Here is a 22650-nt window from a genome sequence, read left to right as displayed (position 1 = left end):
CATCTAAAGTAACTGCCATTGTAATAACAGAGAACTGTCTAATTATTAAGTTTCCAGATTAGTATTTCTAATAAGGGATTATAGGACAGTGTTAGGAAAATTAAGTTATATTTGAAAATGTCATGAAAGAGAATTAAAAACATTTTCAGCAAATAATTGCTAAGTACATTGCGAGCTATGCAGGCTCTGTAGCACTGTATAATTAGTTAACTTTATTAGCCACCAAACACCTAACTGCAAAAAGAATATACTAGCCACCAAAACAACAGGGTGGAATGTTGGTAAATGCCTCACATACACAATTATAAAATTGATTTTTATAAATGCCACACATAGAGGTAAAGTTATTGATCCCCAGCACATGCGTATACTGGATAACATTGTTTAGGAAGAAATCTAAGAACTAAAATCTAAGTGCAATATAAAAGAATATTTTCTCAAATTTAAAACCATGTCTTTCCCAGATACAGCATAAAACTACTACTCATCAAAAATTATAAAGCAAATCTTGTGTTTCAAAAGAGAACTTGTAGTTACAATAACTTCCATGCACAATATAAACAGATAGTTCAAGCATAACTCAGTATTACTGAGTTTGTACCCAGCCCTCTACAGCATGATATTTCCACATACTTTCTCCTCTCATTTGCAGAGGAAGCTGGATCTGTCTTATTCCAATTCTAAGGTTTATTCACAGAGCACCTTTGAGTTGCTCACGGTGGATGGTTCAACCTTCATCTTGACTTCCCCTCCCCATTCCAGATAAAAAAGAAAAACAGAGAGAAGGTGTAGTGGATTGAACAGTGTCCTCCCAAAATTCATGTCAATTGGTGCTTTGGAATATGATTCTATTTAGAAATAGAGTTTTTGCAAATATAATTAATTACATTAAGATGAGGCCATGGTGGATTAGAGTGACTCCTAAATCTAATGACTGGTGTCCTTAAAAGAAGTGGAGAATGGCAATGAAACATGTAAAATATCATGTAGGAAACGAGTTGCCAGTCCAGGTTCGATGCACGATGCTGGATGCTTGGGGCTGGTGCACTGGGACGACCCAGAGGGATGGTATGGGGAGGGGGGAGGGAGGAGGGAGGAGGGTTCGGGATGGGGAACACATGTATACCTGTGGCGGATTCATTTTGATATTTGGCAAAACTAATACAATTATGTAAAGTTTAAAAATAAAATAAAATTAGAAAAAAAAAAAAAAGAAGTGGACTCACAAAAAGATAAAAAGGGAAGAAGGCCAGGTGACCATGGAGGCAGAGATGAGAGGGGTGCATACAAGCTGGGAACACCAAGAATTGCTGGCAGCCACAAAAAGCCAGAAGAGAAAGCTGGAACAGATTATCCTTCAGTGCCTCCAGAAGGAACCAACCTTGCCCATACCTTGACTTGGGACTTTAGGTCTTCTGAACTGTGAGTGAAAAAAATGTCAGTTGTCTCAAGCTACACAGGCAGTGGTAGTTTTTTAATGCCAGTCCTAGGAAATAATAGAGAAGGTAAAAGAATTGATTTGAGAATAAAATTAGTCAAATAGTCACAACTTCTTCTGTTCACCTAACTCCCGTCTTCTGACATCATCTGGCTTTATTTCTTAAGGGCGTTATACTGTCATTCCATCTTTTAATTATCCAAAGTCTCCCTCTGTATCTCAACATTGGGTACTTCGAGTTCTTAAATTCATACTTTCTCTTTACCTCACTGATAATTTCTATTCCTTCAGTGCAGAACACACATACTTTTTTAAAATTATATTTATATTCTACCAATGACAAAACAAAAGAAAAAATAGTATGACCTCTAGGGGATACACATACCACTTTCTTTTTCTCTATAAAAAATGGAATAATACTACATATACAGTTTTATAATCAAGTTTTAAATTAAACCATATAAAATGACCACTTTCATTTGATAAATATTGTAAATATGATTTATAATGGCCACATGATATTTCATCTCACAGATGCACCACAGTTTAACTATTCAGTTTTCTGGGAATATTAGGTTAGGTATCATTTTGCCCATTGTAAATGAGGAAGTAATGATAAACTTCACACATTAATCTCTGACTGCATATCTCATGTTCTCCATGGTATGCAGTCCTAAAAGCTGCATTTCTGACTCAAAAGGCAAGAACAACTTTAAGGCACTTGATCTGTGCTGCCAAACTTTGAGAAACATTGCCTCAAGTAGACTCCCCACTGACAGCTATCTATGCCTACTCAGTGAATGTGATTCAATGATGATTTACATTAATATATGAATGATCAGAGAAGGCAATGGCAACCCACTCCAGTACTCTTGCCTGGAAAATCCCATGGATGCAGGAGCCTGGTGGGCTGCAGTCCATGGGGTCGCTAAGAGTCGGACATGACTGAGCGACTTCACTTTCATTATTCACTTTCATGCATTGGAGAAGGAAATGGCAACCCAGTCCAGTACTCTTGCCTGGAGAATCCCAGGGATGGCAGAGCCTGGTGGGCTGCCATCTATGGGGTCGCCCAGAGTCGGACACGACTGAAGCGACTTAGCAGCAGCAGCATGAATGATATTTTCTTGGTGTTCATTTAGGCTATTTTTCTTTTACTGATCAATTTGTCTAGAAGCTTGTCCATTTTTTAAATCTGTTTAAAAATCTACTTTGACTTTGCTGATTTTCTTTTTCCATATTCTCTGTCATTGACTTCTACTCTAATTTGTATTATTCCCTTTATTTAGTTACTTGGTTTTAATATGCTCTTTATGTCTGAAGTATAAAAATCATCCCTAATATTACATTTAAAGTTTTATATATATATATATATATATATATATTTTTTTTTTTTTAAGCATTGCTTTAACTGCATCCCACAAAATTTGGTATGTCTTATTTTCATTGTAATTTCAGATTAAAATATTTTCTGTATCCCCTTTTAATTTCTTTCTGACCCAGGGATTATTTAGAAGTATATTGTCTAATTTCCAAATATTTAAAGATTTTCTAGGCCTCTCATTTTTAGTCTAAATTTAAATCTGCTGTGGTTGGAGAATATACTCTTCATGACGCTGATCCTTTGAAAGTTCTTGAGACTTACTCTGCTGTTCAACAGATATTCTATCTTGATAAATGTCTTATCTGCAATAATCTCTATTCTTCACAGGTATGAAAAGGAAACCATTTATCTGTTGTAACTAGCATAGAACCTTCTAGTTGCCATCCATAGTTTTGCTTAATTTACAATTTACAGTGAAACTCAGAAAATCTATCCAGTGATCAGCTATAAATTAAACAGATTCAAAATATTTTGTTTTCTAAATTAATGTTTTACATAGTATGTAAGAAGGCTGAACATAATATGATGGATATTTATAGTAGGAGTCATTAAAAAAAAAAAAACTATAGTTTGGCTAATACACCTCATGGTAAGAACCTGTATCTTTTGAGTCTTTTTCAAGATACACTTGAATCTTTCTTATGACTGAGTAGTATTCCATGCTACTTGTGACTACATCGATAGATTCTGAGGATGTTATTCTAAGTAAAATAAATCCAGCAAAGAAAGAAAAATGCCATCTGGTTTTACTCACTTGTGAAACATAAATACAAACAAAATAGTACAAAACCAAACCCAAAAGACAAACACTGCTGCTGCTGCTGCTAAGTCGCTTCAGTCGTGTCCGACTCTGTGTGACCCCATAGACGGCAGCCCACCAGGCTCCCCCGTCCCTGGGATTCTCCAGGCAAGAACACTGGAGTGGGTTGCCATTTCCTTCTCCAATGCATGAAAGTGAAAAGTGAAAGTGAAGTCGCTCAGTCGTGTCCGACTCTTAGCGACCCCATGGACTGCAGCCTTCCAGGCTCCTCCGTCCATGGGATTTTCCAGGCAAGGGTACTGGAGTGGGGTGCCACTGCCTTCTCCTAGATACTGGAAATAGAATAACACTGCTTACCAGAAGGGAAGGGGCAGTGGCAAAATGGGTAACGTGTATCAACTGTATGGTGTCAGATGGAAACTAAATATTTAGTACTAAGCACGCTGTTGTGCATACAGAAATAGTAATATAATGTTGCACATACTAAACATGTTATATAAGCCACTGTTATCTCAATAAAAATTAAAAAATACACATATATTTTTTATTGCAAGTTTCTATTAATAATTAGCTTAGTTGTCCAAAATAAAGTAGCTCGGAGTGATTAGGAATGGTAAATATGGTATAGTTCTTTGTTTACATCATCTTGTTTATATCAGGAAAAATTACATGAAAATTCTTTCCACACTACTCAATTTTTATTAATGCTACTATTTGATATTTGAACCTGATATGTTTTTAGTGAAATTGATGGATGTCAAATTAGCCTTTCTTTCCTTTTACACATTCTGCCAATATGTAAAAGACTTCTTGGTAGCCTGAGTCTTTTCATAGCCAGTCTTTTATAAGAACTAATATATATATTCCATATATTCTCTTTATATATGTGTGTATATATATATATATATTATATATATAGAGAGAGAACTGAGCTTATATTTTTCTCTGTGCCCTGAGCAAAGTTTAGACTCTGAAATTTTGAGAATTATATGGGGCTTCCCAGGTGGTTCTAATGGTAAGAATCCTCCTGCCAAATCAGGAGATGCCTGAGTCAAGAAGATCCCCTGGTGAAAGAAATGGCAACCCACTCCAGTATTCTTGCCTGGGAAATGCCATGGACAGAGGAGCGTGGTAGGCTTCAGTCCATGTGGTTGCAAAGAGTCAGACACAACTTAGTGACTAAACAACAACAATAAAATGTGTTATATATATTATATATAACTATTCTTAGATTATCAAATCATATAGATGTGGTTGGTGGGTAAGGCAACTAATTGCATATTGAATGGCAGACAGACTAGAAGTCTTTACAGCATGTTTGCCAGATGATTATATACCAGAATCTAAAAGATTATTTGTCAGTTTTATAGGCTCCATTCTGTCCAATTAAAAGGATTAAGAACTATAATTCTATCTAGGGATTCTGGTTATGTGAGTACTACATCTGCAAGCCACTGAACAAAACTCTGAGGTAGCAACAAGTGTAAATTATTCACACAATATAGACACTTTTCCTACATAAAATTTAAGGGAATGGCTCTATTCTATTTTCCAAAAAAAATCATTCTTGTAGGGAGTACGTGTGTGCATGCTAAGTCGCTTCAGTCGTGTCCAACTCTTTGTGACCCTATGGACTATAGCTCTCTAGGCTCCCCTGATGATGGGATTCTCCAAGCAAGAATACTGGAGTGGGTTGCCATGTCCTCCTACAAGGAATCATCAAGACCCAGGAATCAAACCCGAGTCTCTTATGTCTCCTGCATTGGCAGGCAGGTTCTTTACCACTAGTACTACCTATACACTTTGTTCTTAATTTCAAATTCTTTTCTCCTAATTAGTCTCAAAGGAAATCAATGTTACTGTTTTATTTTCATAGATAGTGGGAAAAGAATTGACCAGATAATCTTAAGAGTCCAACAATAGTTCCAGTGAGAATGCTGAATGGGAGAAAAGAGGAGCAGTCATCCAAGTGCCAGCCTTTGAAAAGTGCTAAATGGGAAGCACAAGGGAGGAACAGAGTGAGAACTATGTGAAGGTTTTCAGTTCAGTCCCTGCATGAGTTGATTTCCTTTTCTCCCTTCTATGCCTATAGACGGTAACTTAACTTTGGATAGTGATTCCCAAATCCACACGGGAAGTCAGAGATGAGTGAGCAAAAACATCTAGAAAAGTGACTCAATATATGTTCAGTACTTTGCCAGTAGCATGTCTTCATGTAGAAGAGAGAGAAAAATAATTAAGAAGTTACTTAAACCTTGCGATCAACTACTCTCCCAGCAGCTCAGATCTTACTTCTTCTATTTATAGGTGGATACTATAAACTGTATATATTTCTAAAATAATATATACCTACTTCAAAGGCTTTAAATGAAAAATTAATAATTTAAGGAATTTTTTAATGTAGTCCAGAAACAGAATGAAAAAAAAATCTTTTCTATCATTTTGACTATTAGAGCTGCCAGTCATTGCCACATCCATATAAGAAGCCTCTTATCTGAAGCACCTCCTCCTGTCATTATCAGTACCAAACAGGGAAGACACAGACTTTTGCATACCACTCTATTTTTCAATCCTGCAGCATCTCCCAGGACTTAAGTGACAACAGGAGTAATACTCAAGGAAACCAAGCTGGCTCATCCAGCACTGCCACCAACCATTCGGAAACCTATCTGAGCCTCCTGTGTGCTCTGGACCACCTTTGACTTATAGAAAAGAGTAGATACAATGGACCAATTTGCAGAGAGTAATTCTGATAATCCATTTACTAGGTGATGTCACAAGTGTTCGTTGCATTTCCATGACTGTTGTGTCCAAACTCCACAGTGTTTCTAGTTCCTGCGGAATGGCAGCTCTAAGTCAATCCAATGTATTCTCAATTGTACCCATATGATTCAGTTTGTCAATGATGCTGTCAAAAATAGTATAACTGCCACAGCACAATGTTAGGATTTTTTATTTGGGGAATATCATTGACAGTTTGGACAGCATCACCGACTCAATGGACATAAGTGTGAGTAAACTCCAGGAGTTGGTGATGGACAGGGAGGCCTGGCGTGCTGCAGTCCATACGGTCGCAAAGAGTCGGACACAACTGAGTGAATGAACTGAACTGAACTGAATGACAGTTTGGGCTTTTTATCCATTCCTACCTGCTCTCTGATTTCACCATGAATATTTGTGGTTAATGACAAGAATGAGAAATTATTAGTTGCTCAGTCATGTCCAACTCTTTGTGACACCATGGGCTGTAGCCCACCAGGCTCCTCCATCCATGGGATTCCCCAGGCAAGGAAACTGGAGTGGGTTGCCATTTCCCTCACCACAAGAATGAGAAAGTGCCCATTTAATGTCCTCATAACTGCCTTTCATACACAGAATTGCACTACTAGAGAGTAAGTGGCATTCTTGACATACCAGTGTTTGTTTTTATTCCATACACAGAATGAGAAACAGATGACATACAATTTTTTAAATCTGAGGCACGGGAACTGATGTCAGCAAATGGCTTCAGTATTGTGACTCCTAAACCAGTTTCTCATTCAAATTTTACCTTCTTTATAGATTTCACCATTTAGGAAAAGGACCTGCAAATGCCCAAGTCAGCACATTTCTCTCTGGGGAACCTCATTTACATCCTCTTAATTGCTCTTGGGCACGTTTTACTACATGTGACAGTTTATTTCCTTGTTTTAATTATTTTTTATTAAAGCATTGTGATGTAATGTGCTTTGGGCTGTTTAGATGTTATAAGATGTTCATTTGCAATATAACTGAGCTCATAATTTTCTCTGTCCCCTGAGCCAAGGTTAGACTTGGAAATTTTGAAAATTATAGCACTTCTACTGATTGCCTCACAAATTGAATATACATATACAATTGTATATAATTCACAGGATGGCAATACAAATTGTATAAATATTTCACAGGGCACCATGTGAAGTGAAATCTATAATTTCCTCCTAAACATACTCATATTGGATGTCTACTGTAGTGAATCTCTCCTATTCATAATGAAAGAGAAGAAAATCACAAAGGAATTAATGGGAAAGATGGGCCCTGGAAAGCTGAGAATAAGTTCTGACTGTACAGTTTAGTATATTGTGCTTTGGAGCAAGTTCTTAGTCTCCTAAGCCTAAAATATATTATATGTATAATATGAATGATAACAAAGGATCATTGTGAGATGCAAAAGAATATATGAAATTCTTTTATATTTTAAAACATCATTCATGTATAATCATTTATTGGACATCTTCAAAGATGTACCCAAATGTGGATATGCAAAAGTCAACTTGAAAATGTCCTCAATAGAAGTACTTTTCAAAATTTTATGTACATTTGAATCACCTTCAGATTCTGGTTCAGTGATTTGAGGAGAGGTCTTATGATCCAAGACAACTCAAAGTATAAACCAGGATCTATGCCTACCATTGAACCATTGTCCCCAGTCCATAGCAGTGAGATAAGAAGCTTGTATCAGAACATGAATCAACACAATGATTCCTTAATAAAGGAAGTCTAGTTATGGAAAAATGTCAGCTATACAAAACAGAGTAGTAGATGATGCAGATAATTTCCATCTGGCTGAAACTCTTTATCCCAGTGTGAATTGGAAAACAATCAGTTCCAGAAGGCATACTGAGTAGCACTGTTTAGACTGACATGGGGAAAGCATTTAAAATGTCACTTGATTTTCCACTTGTAAAACCAGTGTCAATCTGAAGTCTCTAAAGCAATGGTGTTTTGGGGGGAAAGTACTATTATCTAATTATTAATCAGTAAAATGTTGGACTCTGAGAGATCTGAGTCAAAAATCCTGTTCTGCCACTTATTAGCAGGATGATTTTTAGGCAAATTTTTAAAATTCTCTAAGCCTCATTTTTCTCAATTTTACAAAATGAAAATGATGATACCTATCTCATCGATATCTTTCTCATTAATTTATCCATTCAACAAATATGCATTGCATTCTGAACAATGGGGTACTAGAATTGAATAAGACAAAGTTCCTAGTATAAGCAGGACTATGGTCAAAATCAAAAGAGAAAATAAATATGAAAGAACTTGGCAGTACCCTTTGCTTTCCTTTCTCTATTTTTCTCTCTCCAAACATGCATCCAAAATCCTAATTAAACATTGATATGGTAAATTCTTATTGATCTTTAATACTATTATGAAAACAAAATCTGAGATAATGAAACAACATTCAATAGGCAGTATTATATGAAAGGCATATTCTTTGCGAGCAAGCTGAACAGAGTCCAAAGCTTAGGTTTAACAGACTCTAAAGTCCCTTGGACAATAAGGAGCTCAAACCAGTCAACCCTAAAGGAAACCAACCCTGAATATTCAGTGGAAGGGCTGATGCTGAAGCTGAAGCTCCAACACTTTGGTCACCTGATGTGAAGAGCCAACTCTTTGGAAAAGACCCTGATGCTGGGAAAGACTGAGGGCAGGAAAAGAAGGGGGTGACAGAGGATAAGATGGTTGGATATCATCACCGACTCAATGGACGTGAGTTTGAGAAAACTCTTCGAGATAGTGAACAACAGGGAAGCATTGTGTACTGCAGTCCATGGGGTCTCAAAGAGTAGCAACTGAACAACAACAACAAACATGAAATACTGGGCAAGTTACTTAACCTCCCTAGCTTCAGTTCTCTCCTCTCAACACAAGGGTGGTAATTTCTATCTCATGCTGCTGCTGCTGCTAAGTCGCTTCAGTCGTGTCCAACTCTGTGTGACCCCATAGATGGCAGCCCATCAGGCTCCCCTGTCCCTGGGATTCTCCAGGCAAGAACACTGGCAAGAACATTGCCTTCTCTGTTCTATCTCATCAGTTCAGTTCAGTCGCTCAGTCGTGTCTGACTCTTTGTGACCCCATGAATCACAGCACACCAGGCCTCCCTGTCCATCACCAACTCCTGGAGTTCACTCAGACTCACGTCCATCGAGTCAGTGATGCCATCCAGCCATCTCATCCTCTGTTGTCCCCTTCTCCTCCTGCCCTCAATCCCTCCCAGCATCAGAGTCTTTTCCAATGAGTCAACTCCGCATGAGGTGGCCAAAGTACTGGAGTTCTATCTCATAGTACTGTTCAAAAAGTTAACTGATATGTAAACACACTGGTGCATGGAAAGCACTCAAAAAATTGTAGCTCTTTAATTACTAAGGACCCAATTCTAGTTAGAGAAAGTTGGCATGGATGGTTATAATCCTGACATTTTGTTTCCTAAAGAAAAGGATTATATATGATTTCTAATGAACATTTTAGATAATGACAATAATATTTATTTAACATCTGTTTAAAGAAAAGGGAGAGATCAGAGGAAGATGGAAGGAAGGGAAAGAAAGACAATGCAGAATGACAGAGGCACAGAGGCCTCAATTCATGCATCTGATCACATAATGCTATCAGTGTGGAAGAAACAGAACATTGGTACACTGTTGGTGGGAATATAAACTGGTACAGGCATTATGGAAAATAGGACAGAGGTTCCTCAAAAAACTAAAAACAGAACTACCACATGATACAACAATGTTATTACACAGTATACATCTGGAAAAAATGAAAACACTATTTTAAAAAGATACACGCACCTCAATGTTCATAGCATCACTATTTACAATAGCCAAGATATGAAAGCTATCCAAATGTCCATAAATAGCTGAATGGATAAAGATGACATTGTGTATTACACAGGAATATTACTCAACCATCAGAATGAATTCTGCCATTTGCATCAAGGTGGATGGACCTAGAGAATATTATACCGTACTTAATGTTAGTAATAATAAGTCAGATAAAGACAAGGACTGTATCATATCATTGATATGTGAAGTCTAAAAAATAATAGAAATGAATAGCAAAACATAAATGGACCCACACATAAAGAAAACAAGTTAATGGTTACCAGATTGGATATAAAATGGGGGAGGGGCAAATTAGGGATATGAAATTAAGAGGTATAAAATGGATAAGCAACAGGGATATTTTGTATAGCACAGGGAATTATAGCCATTATCAGATAACTTTTAGTGGAATATAATCTGTAAAAATGCTGAATCACTATGCTGTATACTTGTATAATATTAAATTATAAATCAACTATACTTCAGTAAAAGAGAGGTCATTGTTATATCCCTTTTTATCAGTATAATGCAGTGTTGTATTTAAAGGTAATGCAGTGTTGCATTTAAAGTTTATGCAATTTTATTTATGAATTCATATAAATATATTTTTCCACCAAATAACTCCTCGAAGTAAGAAGTGCAATGTATTTTTAAAATTCATTATGAAAATAATTGAAACAAGATCTAAACTTTTCAAGAAATTCAGGTTATTGTATAAAATGTCTCAGATACGGAGGAGGAAAAGGCAGTGAGGAGGAAGTAAAAATTACTCAAAGCACTGAACACCAATGAAAAATTTGAGAAAGTGTAGTTTAGCACATTTCTTATTTATAAGATCAGATATATTTAGAAGAAGATGGGAGAAATACAGTGGATGCTGTTGCTGTGAGCATTGATTATATCTGTCTCCTACCCACTGTAGGCAAAATTATAGCTCTTAGAAAACTGATTGTCCTCTGCTAAACACTATAATTTCTAATATAATTGGCCAATAAATAACAACATAAATTAATTGCTGTATTTAAATACTAATGAGATTCATTTCTATTGAGCTTTGGCATATTTCACATAGGCACTAATGTGCATCAAATCAAGGAAATAAACCAAACCACAGCAACCTTATGGACATTTTTAGCTTGTAAAGAGCACATCTTTGTGGTGGTATTTAAGCCTTCAATATATAGAAATTTGGGTGTGTTCAAGCTACTGAGTATATTTTTATTCCATAATTTTTTTTAGAATTTAGTTGCTTATTAGGCTGTGATTAATGTCATGCTTATTTTCATGTAGTTAGAAAACTAACATTTACATATAATAAAAAAAAGCAGCTTTAAAAAAATATTTTAAAAAGATGACAATGAAGTCATTAATCAGAATTACTTTAAGCTCCTCTTATCAGGGAGGAGAACAAAAATTTTTTTGACAATCATATAAATATGACTGGGAAAATAAAAATAGTCCTGCTAATGTCAAATATTGTGATTCTGGTAAATCTTGGAGCCTGCATACCCAATATGAGTATAATCTGGCTACTTTACAATTTTTGCAGGCTTTCTTAAAAAATTCAGAAAATGAAAAACTCATCATATGAAATTTGACTTATAGCTCCATTTTAAAAATAACTGTCAAAAGACTATAGACTAAAAAAAAGAGAAAAGACTATAGACTACACAATTTTAGTCCTTTTCCAAAAATAAGCTAGGGAGAGAGCACTTGGGATATGGTGGGATGGATTCAATTATACTATAAAAGAAACTTTGGTCTAATAATAGATTTCCATGACTTCTATTTCATAGTCAGCTGCAATTGTGTTATAACCCAGTTTGCATTATTATTGTTAAGTATTTGCATGCTTATTTTATTTACAAAATGTTTACTGATATTTTCATTGGCTGCAAATAAAATGTAAGTGCAATCAGAGGCCAAAATTGTAAGTTTTCAAGGTCAAACACTAAGGAGCTACTGAGGCAAGATAAAATTTATTTTCATCTAAAATAACCTAGTAAAGTTTATTTAATGAGCTATTAGAAAGGCATTTATGATAGTAGCCATGAAAGACTCAGATCTTATATTTGTAGACAATGTTGGTGTTCTCTAGTAGTTAAAACCCTTCCATTTTAGGATTCTGTTCTTTTGAATAGCTGATGAATTATGAGTCCGATTTGACTTGAACAATCCCAATGAAAGGGAGCTCGGGAAACTCATAAATCACCAAGAGCAAATTTCTACCTTTTAATCCTGACTTTTTTGGCGAGGGGAAGGGAGTGGAAATCAAGCAGAAAGGAAGAGGTTCTTACTTCTAGGTAATGTGTGCATACTCAGTTGTGTCCAACTCTTTTAGACCCCATGGACTACAGCCTGCCAGGCTCCTCTGTCCAGGCAAAATACTGGAGTGGGTTGTCATTTTTCCCTCCAGGGGATTTTCTTGCCCCAAGGATTGAACCTGCATCTCCTGCAATGGCAGGTGGAGTCGTTACCACTGAGCCACCTGGGAATCCCTATCAAGTATGTAAAGACCCTTGATAAGATCTTGGAGAAAGGTATTTATGGATTCAACCTGACATTTGTTGAGATTATATATACAGGTCCTGAGGTTTTTATTAAGATTGGCAATGAAAAAGAATGTGGTTAATGAAGTTCATTTCAGGCCTGCACACAATCAATCTAATTAATAAACCCTGTAAATATAACAGGTATTGCATAAGACATTAACAAAGTAAATGAAATGTGCCCTCATGAAACTTTTGGCAGGAAAGTCAGATCTTTAACCAATACTTACTTACACATTAGACATATACACTCAAAACATGGTATTGTCACTAGTTTTCTCAATGACTAAAACCCAAATTCCTTCCCATGACCATATCTTCACATATCAAGCTCTACATTCTAGCAGCGGTAACGTTATTTTATTACTTAAGCTTGTAAAATAATTTCTATTTTCCTTTTGAGGAATTTTACACAAGTTGCTTCACCTTCTTAAAATACTCTGTTCCATGGTATTATTGTCTTTTCCACGATTCAGGTGTCAGCTTAAAAGAGGATCTCTCCAACCATCTCTAAGTGAAGGCACTTTCTCAGTTACTTCCTCCTGAGGATCCTTCTTATTTCCTTCATCTACTTGCCTGAAACATATAACTGTTATGTTTTTTGAAAAAAATTGACCCTTATTTATTTCCCCCAAATCAGGACTTATTACTTCATTCAAATATAAAGAATCTACTGGGTAGCAAGCACTGTTCTGTTCAGGCCTTGGGATATAGCACTGGACAAAACAGACTTAAGCTTCCAGCACCTTTGGTGTCTATATTTTGAAGGGGAAAACAATAAACAAATGGAAAAAAATCAATGCATGATATATCAAGAAAGTAGAGAAAGTCGTGCACAGAAACAGAATTCTGTTTTAGACAGGGTGGCCAGAGAAGACCTCTTTGGTGACATGCCATCTGTATCCATGAAGTAGATTAGGATAGAAACTCTGCAGTACAACCCCAGTGCTTGGCACAATGGCTAGTCTACAGGAGGTACCTAACATATATTTGATACTTGAATGAATGAGTGAAGCAATTTTTTAAAAAGTTATGTTCCACACCACTTACTGGATTATATCTTTGCCTGACTCTCCAACCAGAGGTAACTGGAGGAGACAGGACTGGAGACAAGGAAACCCACTAAGCAGCTGTTGCAGAAATACAGATGAAATGATTATGGCCAGCATTAGTGGGATGATGATAGGAGTGGAAGGTAAAATGATGGCATACAATCAAAGAATGAATACTGAGAGAGTAAAACAAGGAGGAAATTATAACACCAGACTTCTCAGTTAAAAAACTGCATGGATGATAGTACTGTCCACTTATTTGGGAAAAATGGAAGAAATATATGTAGGGGAAAGATGATGACTTTGTTTTTAGACATTAATTTTACAATATCTTGCAATATCCAAGTAAATATGTTTGATTAGAGGGTCCAAAGTTCAGATAATAAATTTATACTTTAAAAAGCATCATATAGTTTATAATGAAGTTATAAGAGTGGATGAGATAACCAACCCAGTGAAAGAAGAAGGATCAATTAAAAAAAAATCTTAAACTGTATCAACATTTAAGAGTTGTCAAAAAGAGGGACTAGCTGTTGAGGCCCTTTAAAAAAAGAACTGTCTGATGTAATAATAGAATTGGAAAATTATTCTTTCAAGAAATGCAAACAAAGTTATTTCAAGGGGGGAGTAAATTGACAGTGTTCAGTGTTGCTGAGAAGTTAATTAAAATAAAGATTGAATAGCGACATGCTAATGTTTAATGGAAGTTTGAGGGCAGTAGTTGGATCAGAAATGAGACTGGAATACAAAAGAATCAAGGTGAATGAGTGGAGGCAACCACCACAATTGTATTTTAAGAAGTTTCACTGTGAAGAGGGAAAAGAGGGTATATATGTGTTAAGTCGCTTCAGTCGTGTTTCACTCTTTGTGACCCTATGGACTGTACCCTGCCAGGCTCCTCTGTTCATGGGATTCTCCAGGCAAGAATATTGGAGTGGGTTGCCATGTCCTCCTCCAGGGGATCTTCCAGACCCAGGGATCGAAACCACATCTCGTACACCTCCTGAACTGGCAGGTGAGTTCTTTACCACTAGCGCTACTTGGGAAGCCAAAAGAGAGGGAGGTAGTTTTAAAAACATAGTGAGGGGATGGAGGTGGTAAGAGGGATGGACAATTAAATTTTAAATATTCAAAAAAAATTTTTAAATATTCAACATTTTGGTAAATGTGACTTCTAAGACTGTCTAAACTGTAATTAATACATAAAATAAGTAGAGCCTTCTTTCACTCTTTTAGGAATTTCCCTTCTTTCAATCCTATGATAATTATAAAAATGTCTTTCTAAATTTCCAACTTAAACTCTAGGATATAGTGAGCTAGAAGAGGAGTCCCTACCACTTGAAAAAGAGCTAAAATATCTTCAAATTAGTGACTTGTTTTCAAATTTTACTTTGAGTTCATTGTAGATTCACATGTAGATGTAAGACATAATACGGAGAGATCCCTAATACCACATACATAGTTTTGCCCAGTGATCCAGATACGGCCTACTATACCTACTCATCATGTGTCAAGATTTTTTTTTTTTATCATTTCTGTTCTGTTTGGAAAACTTGTTTTGGTCAGTTTTTAGGTTGTCTTCTAGAAACAAATGTTCTTAATTTTTCCCCATCTAATAATGCCTTGATATCCCCTTTATGCCTGAGGATTATTTTGATGGGTATAGGATTCAGGGATGCCAATTCCTTTATTTCAGCACTCGAAAATGTTATGTCAGTTCCTTCTCATAGCCAGTTTCTGATCATTAATCCTCTATAACTTGAGTTATTTCCCCCTGTATGTAAGGTATCCTTTTTAGCTGGCTGCTTTTAAGATTTTTATTGTCTGTTTTAATCAGAAGCTAATTATGTTGTATTTTCAGTTTATCCTATTTTAGATTCATATAGCTTCTTGAATATATAGACATATCTCTTACCAAATATGGGGAGTTTTCAGCCCTTATTAATTCCAGTATTTCTTATATCTGTCCCTTTTCCCCCCTCTTTCAGGGATATATATATATATATATATATATATATATATATATATATATATATGAATCACTTTGCTGTACACCTGAAACTAACACAACATTGTAAATAAATAATACTTCAATAAATTTAATTGAAAAGAATCCTGAAGATGTTACCAGATAACTATTGAGTTCATCAATGAATTTGGTAAAATTGTAGGGTACAAAAGTAATATACAAAAAGCTGTTGTATTTCTACAATGAAACAATGAAATAACTGAAAGTGGGATTTAAAAAATATAATCTCATTTACCATTACATCAAAAAGAATAAAATACCTAGGAATAAACCTACCTAAGGAGCTAAAAGACCTATACTTGGAAAACTGTAAGACACTGAACAAAGGAATTGAAGACTATGAAAACAGATGGAAAGATACACCATATTAATGAATTGGTATAATCAACATTTTTAAAATGACCATGCTACCCAAGGCAATCTTCAGATGCAGTGCCATTCCTATCAAAATACCAAGGACATTTTTCATAGAACCAGAACAAATAATTTAAAAATATTTATGAAAACACAAAAGACCCTGAAGCGAAAACAATCTTGATAAAGAAGATGAGAACTGGAGATATCACACTCTCTTACTTCAGATTATAATAAAAGCTACAGGAATCAAAACAGTATGGTACTGGCACATACACATATTCATGGACCAATGGAACAGGATAGAAAGCCCAGAAATAAAGCCACACACTTATGATCAATTAATCTACAATGAAGGAGACAAGAATATATAATGGAGAAAAGGCAGTATCCTCAATAAATGGTGCTGGGAAAACTGGACAGCTATATGTGAAAGAATTAGAGCATCTCTAATTGAACTCCGGGAGTTGGTGATGGACAGGGAGGCCTGGCATGCTGCAATTCACCGGGTTGCAAAGAGTCGGACACGACTGAGCAACTGAGCTGAACTGAACTGAATACCATATAGGGCTACCTGAGTGGCTCAGTGGATAAAGAATCTGCCTGCAATCCAGGAGACACAGGTTTGATCCCTGGGTCAGGAAGATCCCCTGGAGGAGGGTATGGCACCCCACTCCAGTATTCTTGCCTGGAGAAGCCCAGAGAGAGAGGAGCTTAGCAGGCTACAGTCCACAGGGTCACAAAGAGTCAGACACGACTGAAGCGACTGAGCATGCACAACACCTTATACAAAAATAAACCCGAATAGGTTAAAGACTTAAAATAAGACAGGAAACCATAGGACTGCTAGAAGAAAACATAGGTAGAACCTGATGCTGCTGCTAAGTTGCTTCAGTCGTGTCCGATTCTGTGCGACCCCACAGATGGAAGCCCACCAGGCTCCCCCGTCCCTGGGATTCTCTAGGCAAGAACACTGGAGTGGGCCGCCATTTCCTTCTCCAATGCGTGAAAGGGAAAAGTGAAAGTGAAGTCACTCAGTCGTGTCCGACTCAGCGACCCCATGGACTGCAGCCTATCAGGCTCCGCCTTCCATGGGATTTCCCAGGCAAGAGTACTGGAGTGGGGTGCCATTGCCTTCTCCAGAATCTTCTTTGACATAAATCTTATTTTTTTGAATCTGTCTCCTAATGTAAAGGAAATAAAGACAAAAATAAAAATATGAGACCTAATTAATCTCAAGAGCTTTTGCACAACAAAAGAAAACACTAACAAAATGATAACATACTATATAAAATATTTGTAAATGATATGATCAATAAGGGGTTAATATCCAACCTATATACACAGCTCCCACAACTCAACATCAAAAAAAAAAAAAAAATTTAAAAATGAACAGAAGTTCTAAACACACATTTTCCCAAAGACTACACAGATGGCCAACAGGCACATGAAAAGATGCTCATCATTAATCATCAGAGAAATACAAATCAAAACCACAATGAGGTATCACCTCACATCTATCAGAATGGCTGTCATCAAAAGAACACAAATAACAAATGTTGGGGAGAATGTGAATAAAAGGAAACCCTTGTGTATTGTTGGTGGGAATGTAAGTTGGTGCAGCCACTATGGAAAACAGAATAAGGATAGCTCAAAAAAGTAAAAAACAGAACTACTAGGGCGGTCCCAAGATGGCACAGGAATAGGATGGGGAGACCACTTTCTCCCCAACAAATTCATCAAAAGATCATTTGAATGCTGAGAAATTTCCACAAAACAATTTTTGAGTGGCTGGCAGAGGACACCAGGCACCCAGAAGTGCAGCCCACTCTCTTCGAAAAGAGGTAGGACAAGACATCAAAGACTAAAAGAGAGACAAAAGAGTTAGGGATGGAGACCCGTCCTGGGGAAGGAGTCATAAAGTTTCTAAACAGTAGAAAACCCTATCCTATCACAGGCAGGTCTGTGGGGAGTTTTGGAATCTCAGAGGGCAACATAACCAGGAGAGGGGGAAAAAACCCCACAGAATAGGCGCCTAACCACAACTGCCAGTGAAGAAGTAGCCCAGATGCTTGCATCCACTACCAGTGAGCAGAGGATGGACAGGGAGGCGCGGGCTGCATCATTGGCACTTAGGGTAAGTACTGGGCCTGAATGCCTTGAGGACAATCTGAGGGAGCTAACATGAGATAGCAACCCAAACTGTGGGATCGCCAGAGAGGGGGGAAAAAAAGAGAGCTTTCCCACGAAAGGCTCTATAAAGTGAAATACCAAAGGGGAGCTAGCTGACGTGTACAGCCCACCCCCCTCCCACCACCACCACCACCAGAGGCAGAGAGGCAGGCATGGGACAGCCAGAGCCAGAAGGCAATCTTCTGGCCTTCTGGGGCTGCTACAATCTTGGCCCCAGAGACCAACATCTTCCACCAAACTGTGAGTAGGCTCCCAGTTGCTAACCACGTCTTCCTGGGATCCTGACAGTTGACATCTGCCAGGAGGGTCACAGCCTGAGATTAGCTCCCCAGAGGAGACACACAGCACACCTGAGATAGTGCTCTCAGGGCGCACTGGGAAACTGAGTTTCCAGGTCCGGGGAGATGATTAAGACTGCACAGCCCACCTGGGACAGTGCGCTGGCCAAGCACCTGGTCGCCTGAGCTGTTCCAACCTGGGTAGGGCACAAAACGCATGCCCAACCAAGTCTGTGCCCTTGAAGAGTACCCAAGAACCTGAACCTGAGCAGCTTAGACTTGGGAAGTGCATGTTAGACAGTGCCCTGTAGAGTACCCTGGAGCCTGAGCAGTGTACAGCTAGAAAGCACATGCTGCTGTGAGCTGGGGCAAAGCCACTGTGGCCCATACACTGCCAGCACTCCCCACACATGCCAGCAATATTTGCTTGTAGTGTTCCTCCCTCCCTACCACACAACTGAACAAGTGAACTTAAATAAGTGACCACCTTCTCTCCCTTGTAACAGAGTGGAAATTAGACACCAAAGAGACCTGGAAACAGAGTAAGCCAAAATAAACAAAGAAGAGAGAACTGCTCTGGAAGTGACAAGTGCAATAGATTAAAACCCTGTAGTTAAGATTGACTAAGCATTGGAGGGGGCCTATAGACCTTGAGAACAAGTACAAGCTGGAACTAGGAACTATCTGAAACTGAACTGATCTCACACTGCCCACAACAGCTCCAGAGAAATGCCTAGATACATTTTTACTATCATCACATTTTAATTTTTTTAAGTTCTTTATTACTCCTTTAATTTTCATTTTTATAACCTACTATTACCTTGAAAAAAGAAACCCTATTTTTAAAGCAAATTTCATATCTATATTTTAAAAATTTTTGTGATTTGTTTTGTATTTTTAATATCATATTTTTGGGACTCTAACCTCTATTTTAGATTTTTAATCTTTGGTATTTTGGGTATTTGTTATCAATTTTGTATTTTTAAGAATCTGATCTTCAGTATCCATTTTCACTTAGGGGTGTGATTGCTGGCTTGATACTCTCTCCTCTTTTGACTCTCCCTTCTCTCCCCCAGGTCACCTCCATCTCCTCCCTCCCCTTTCTCTTCTCTACTTAACACTGTGAATCTCTCTTGGTGTTCCATGCTGTGGAGAACACTTAGGGAATTGATTACTGGCTAGATAGCTATCTCCCCTTTTGACCCACCCCTCTTCTCCTCCTGGTCATCTCTATCTCCCTTCTCCCTCTTCTCTTCTCCATGTAACTCTGTGAACCTCTCTGGGTGTCCATCGCTGTGGAAAATTGTTTCACCATTAACCTAGATGTTTTATCATCTGTGCTATATGGATGGAGAAGTCTTGAAGCTACTGTAAGAATAAGACTGAAAGCCAGAGGCAGGAGACTTAACTCCAAAACTTGAGAACATCAGAGAACTCCTGATTCCAGAGAACATTAATAGACAAGACCTCATCAAAAAGCCTCCATACCTATACTGAAACCAAGCTCCACCCAAGAGCCAACAAGTTCCAAAGCAAGACATACTATGCTAATTCTCCAGCAAAGCAGGTATAGCCCTGAGCATTAAAAGAGAGGCTGCCCAAAGCCATATCAAACCCACAGACACTGCAAAATTCACTACTGGACACTTCATTGCACTCCAGACAGAAGAGATCCAGCTCCACCCACGAGAACACAGACACAAGCTCCCCTAACCAGGAAACCTTGACAAGCCACTTGTCCAACACCACCCACAGGGAGGAACCTTCACAATAAAGAGGAACCACAAACTTCCAGCCTACAGAAAAGGCACTGCAAACACAGCAATTAAACAAAATTAAAAGGCAGAGAAATATTCAGCAGGTAAAGGAACATGATAAGTGCCCACCAAACCAAATGAAAGAGGAGGAGATAGGTAATCTACCTGAAAAAGAATTCAGAATACTGATAGTAAAGATGATCCAAATCTTGAAAACAAAATGGAGTTACAGATGAATAGATAAGAGACAAGGATTGAGAAGATCCAAGAAATGTTTAACAAGGACCTAGAAAAAATAGAGAGTCAACCAATATTAATAATGCAATAACTGAGATCAAAAGCACTCTGGAGGGAACCAACAGTACAATAACTGAAGAAGAAGATAGGATAAGTGAGGTGGAATATAGAAAGGTGGAAATAAATGAAGCAGAGAGGAAAACAGAGTTAAAAGAAATGAGGACAACCTCAGAGACCTCTGGGGCAATGTTAAACACCCAACATTCGAATCATAGGAGTACCAGAAGAAGAAGACAAAAGGAAAGGCCATGATAAAATGCTTGAGGAGATAATAGTTGAAAACTTCCCTAAAATGGGGAAGGAAATAGCCACCCAAGCCCAAGAAACCCAGAGAGTCCCAAACAGGATAGACCCAAGGTAAAACACCCCAAGACACATATAAATCAAACCAATGAAGATTAGCCACAAAGAGAAAATATTAAAAGCAGAAAGGGAAAAGCAACAAATAACACACAAGGGGGATCCCCATAAGGATAAAAGCTGATCTTTCAACAGAAACTCTTCAGGCAGGCCAAGAAATGAATGGCAGGACATACTTAAAGTGATGAGAGAGAAAAATCTACAACCCAGATTACTATACCTAGCAAGGATCTCATTCAAATATGAAGGAGAAATCAAAAGCTTTACAAACAAGCAAAAGCTGAGAGAATTCAGCACCACCAAACCAGCTCTTCAACAAATACTAAAGGATCTTCTCCAGACAGGAAACACAAAAAAAGTTTATATATGCTGTCTACAAGAGACCCACCTTAAAACAAGGGACACATACAGACAAAGTGAAGAGCTGGAAAAAGATATTTCACACAAAGGGAGACCAAAAGAAAGCAGGAGTAGCAATACTCATATCAGATAAAGTAGACTTTGAAATACAGGCTGTGAAAAGAGACAAAGAAGGACACTACATGATGATCAAAGCATCAACCCAAGAATAAGATATGACAATTAGAAATATAATGGATGCAATATAGGAGCATCTCCATACATAAGGCAAATGCTAACAAGTATGAAAGGGGAAATTAACAGTAACACAATAATAGTGGGAGGTTTTAATACCCTTCTCACACCTGTGGATAGATCAACCAAACAGAAAATTAGCAAGGAAACACAAACTTTAAATGATACAATGGACCAGTTAGACCTAATTGATATCTGTAGGACATTTCACCCCACAACAATGAATTTCACTTTTTTCTCAAGTGCACACAGAACATTCTCCAGGATGGATCACATCCTGGGCCATAAATTTAGCCTTGGTAAATTCAAAAAAACTGAAATAATTTCAAGCATATTTTCTGATCACAATGTAGTAAGATTAGATGTCAACTACAGGAAAAAAAAAACTATTAAAAATGCAAACATATGGAGGCTAAACAACACACTTCTTAATAACCAACAAATCATGGAGGAAATCAAAATATGCATAGAAACGAATGAAAATGAAAACACAACAACCCAAAACCTATGGTATTCAGTAAAAGCACTGCTAAGGGGAAGGTTCATAGCAATATAAGCTTACTGCAAGAAACAAGAGAAAAATCAAGTAAATAACCTAACTTTACACCTAAAACAACTAGAAAAAGAAGAAATGAAGCCCCCAGGGTTAGTAGAAGGAAAGAAATCATAAAAATCAGGGCAGAAATAAATGAAAAAGAAACAAAGGAGACTATAGCAAAAATCAACAAAACCAGAAGCTGGTTCTTTGAGAAGATAAATAGCCAGACTCATCTAGGAAAAAAGGGAAAAGAATTAATTAAATCAACAAAATTAGAAATGAAAATGGAGAAATCACAACAGACAACACAGAAGTCTAAACACCCAAACTCATATTATGAGGCCACCATCACCCTAATACCAAAACTAGACAAAGATGCCACAAAAAGAAAAAAAAAAAAAAAACTACAGGTCAATATCACTGACAAACATAGAA

General features: G+C 37.4%; 1 long non-coding RNA gene across 1 annotated transcript in view; it reads left to right on the top strand.

The window, feature by feature from the left end:
• Positions 1 to 22154, top strand: part of LOC147363451 (uncharacterized) — a 223124-nt gene extending 200970 nt beyond the window's left edge. The window contains exon 4 of the long non-coding RNA XR_015137128.1: positions 14710 to 22154. This is a non-coding gene — a long non-coding RNA (uncharacterized LOC147363451). The remainder of the gene's footprint in view (positions 1 to 14709) is intronic.
• Positions 22155 to 22650: the final 496 nt, after the last annotated feature.

The sequence above is a fragment of the Bos grunniens genome, chromosome 11 (assembly GCF_055505025.1).
Source record: "Bos grunniens cultivar Pamir isolate PY7600 chromosome 11, Bosgru_T2T1.0, whole genome shotgun sequence".
NCBI lineage: Eukaryota > Metazoa > Chordata > Mammalia > Artiodactyla > Bovidae > Bos > Bos grunniens.
This window is presented reverse-complemented; position numbering and strand designations above follow the sequence as displayed.